Source organism: Branchiostoma belcheri, unplaced genomic scaffold, assembly GCF_001625305.1.
Source record: "Branchiostoma belcheri isolate BF01 breed outbred unplaced genomic scaffold, Haploidv18h27 scaffold85, whole genome shotgun sequence".
Lineage (NCBI taxonomy): Eukaryota > Metazoa > Chordata > Leptocardii > Amphioxiformes > Branchiostomatidae > Branchiostoma > Branchiostoma belcheri.
The window spans coordinates 247,438-250,816 of record NW_017804520.1 but is presented as its reverse complement, the minus strand read 5'-3'; the positions used below and the strand labels follow the sequence as shown (position 1 = coordinate 250,816).

The 3,379-nt window shown below is 46.1% G+C and overlaps 1 pseudogene; it reads right to left on the bottom strand.

Annotated features, from left to right (window-relative positions):
* Positions 1 to 1,248, bottom strand: part of LOC109486992 — a 1,523-nt pseudogene extending 275 nt beyond the window's left edge.
* Positions 1,249 to 3,379: the final 2,131 nt, after the last annotated feature.

The window sequence follows — 3,379 nt, the reverse complement described above, 5'->3', positions numbered from 1 at the left end:
TTTTAGCCACAGTTCAATTGATGGCTGTGTTGAGTCTCGCTGTTCATCTACATGTGTATCAGGAGTGTTATTGTCAGAGTTATTGTTTCTTGCGTGTTTCTGGTTGTTTACGTTGCTACTAGTATGAGTCCTGCTTCTTGTTGAGTATCCACGTCCTCTGGGTTGTCTGGTTTCTGTCCTTCCCTCCGGGTTGTCCAGGATAGGCTCTCCATCCGTCTCGTCCGCTTCAGAGGCCTCGTCTCCTGTTGTCACTCTCCTGTCTACGCTCCATCTCAGGTGCTGCAGGACTGTTGCTTGTGTAGCCGGTGTTGGTCTCGGCTACACTGGTGATGGTGACTTCTCCATTCTCCAGCTCGCATGCTGGATCACCTCTCCTGTACCCAGGTATCTTACACTGGTGGCAGATGATCTCGTTTTCACACATGCTTCTGTGGTGCCCTTCCTGAAGGCAATTGCTGCATTTTTGTGCTCTGGACCGACCGGCCTCTTTCTGTTCTCTGTGGTAGAACTCAGTTACAAAGGCTCCTACAGATATCTTGGGAGGGAGCGGTGTGCTGGGTTTTTTCAATATACACAAATCTTCTGCCAGTCAGAAACCGTGTAAGTTTGCCTTCTTTGTTCCTAGCTTTTTCATCTATCACCCTGCTCATCAACTTGTAGCCCCTTGTGGTTAAAGTCTTACTTATTTCTTCATTGTCGTACGACAGCGGCACGTTGCTTACAATGACTCTTGTTGTTGTTGCCCCCGGCCTTACAACGAACGGGTTTTTCTGCAGCAATGAGGCTTCTTGCCCCCGGAGTGTGATAGCTCCTGCTTGTACCAGAGCTAGGCGGTCTTGATTGGTACGTGGGTACAAGCGCCAGTGGGTTTTGCCCCTACCTTGCGGTTGTGCTCCGAGGATTGTGACGGGTCCTGAAACGTCCTCGGCTGCAAGGCAGATCTCTAGGCATCCTAGTGATTCGTCTTCCGCGCTGATGCAGATGTCCGAGACCTGCACAAACAGTGGCTCGACCCTCTCTGCCTGGTCATGGTTGTTCAGGTGGGAGGGGGGTCTCCGCGCCGCCATCTTGGATAGTGACCGCCTTGGTGTCTTCACTATCCGCGGTTTTTACACTAATTCTGGTTTCTCAAGGAGCGCTGCTTTGGTCCTCCTTAGTTCACTGAGCTCTCGAAGTCGGGTTTCTACCTTCTTTGCTCCTGAGAAGAACGTACAAACGTCGCAAACAGTAGAGTATATCAGGAGCTTGAAAAAAGTCAAGCCTCCTGTCTCGCAGTGGATTGTGGGAAAAAAAGTCACGTCACTTCTTCCCCAGCACAAGAGCTACCTACCAACCTAAATTTCGTCACCCTAGCATGTCTAGATCATGAGATATCAAAACCGGAAGTTCAGCTGCAGTGCCATAACAAGACGCTAAGGTGTCCGACATCTAATCATTTTGAGGTCTCATCAAGACCTACCCACCTACCAAGTATCAAAACAATCCATTTAAGCCTTCTCAAGTTATCGTGTCTACAGACGGACTCACACACACACACACACACACACACACACACACACACACACACACACACATATACACGAACGCCTCTGAAATCATAACCTTCTTGGCGAAGGTAATGACAAGGGTGCGGCATTTGTCGAAGGAGAGTCTGGTGATGTAGTCATTGATTACATTTATCACCCAGAAGAATAGGACAGAAATCTTTTGTGGAGTGATGGCGGGACTCGTATCTCAGATAGTTTCACTGACCTTTGGTGTCGTGCCTAATCAAAACGATATGACAGAAGCTGTTCGATAACTTTTCGGGGGGCGTATCTTTCAAACGACATTGTTCTCTACCTGACAACACCGTAACCTTGTTCTCTCTCCTTTTTACAAAGATAGGGCATTTTTTAGTTCCTGCGGAGCACAAAAATTGTTGTTCTGCACATACAGTACCATCTATATAGCACCCTGTATAGATACGATTTGGGGGTATTTTTCGTGCAACGCATCACACCGCAGCGAAACGCAACGAATGCAGAAGTAACTATGCCACTGCAGGGCAAAAGAAAATTCCGGGGTCTATGATATAATTAAGACATGAAATTATTGAAAAATATTGTGCCAGGAATGCCAGCAGGACAAGGGGTAAGTACCGGTAACATTTTTTATCAAAAGACAGTATAAGAATATCTAGGTAAAGACAGTATAAGAATATCTAGGTAGTCCTTGGCAGTGCTGAATATCCAGACAAGCTTAAAAAATAATGCCGTATGAGCTTGAATATATGAGAACTGTAAATGTCTTGTTCTGTCATGCCGGCCAGCCGTGATTTTTTTCTCTTGAATTTTTCCTCTTGTGACTTCGGACAGTCTTAGTGTCCTGCAAAGACGCCGTAGTGTTCTTACGATCCGGGCGTACTCTGCTGGGTACAGCAGTAACCATAAACCAACATGAATACCCCTATCTACTCCCAATACTTCAGGATTGGGGACGGGACCCTGCTTGTGATGGTTTTGTTTACATTTATCAAATCATTTGCTTCAGTGAATTTTGGTCTGGAGTGTTGCATGTAAAGCTGACCGACTACGTCGTTCCCTCGCCTGTGGGCACACACGTCATCCAGGTGTGACACCCAGGTCACGTCATCCAGGTGTGAGGTTTTACACACCAATGCACTTCTATTCAGAAAGGTTAACCGTTGAGAAATTCCAGGAAAGGATATTTGTTGATACATCTTAGATCAGTCCTACCCTGTCTTGAAAGGGAAAAGAATGGCAAGGGTGGGATTTGTCCAAAGAAAGTCTGATGACGTAGTCAGATTTGGTGACATTTCACACCAAGAACATTGAGACAGAAGTCTTTTGTGTAGTAAGGTGGGACTCATACCTCAGATAGTTTCATTGACCTTTGGTGTTATGCTTATTCAAAGTGATGTGACAGAAGCGGTTTGGTAACTTTTCGGGGGTTCTCTACCTAACAACACCGTGAGCTTGTTCTCTCTCACTTTCACCATACCAAGGTAGGACGTTTCTGTGTGTTTGTCTACATATAAGACAGTTTAAGAATATCTCAGTAGTATTGAATGTTGTCTAGGATATAGGCGTTGATACCTATTAATGCGAGGATACGTGCGTGTGACCTTGAAGTTGGGTATCAGAACTGTACAACTGTAAATGCCTTTTTCTGTCATTGTGTGTGTGGGGGGGAGGGAGCCATGATGATTCTTTCTCTTCCTTCACCTCCTCTGACATGAAACAGACGTAACTTCCTACGCAGACTTTCTAGTGGCAATATTCATTTCTGGGTAGGAGCGCGGATAATACAGCTGTCCTCGTGGCGATACAGCCTTTTCCAGTACAGCCTTGCATACACACCCCCCACGAAAATAAAG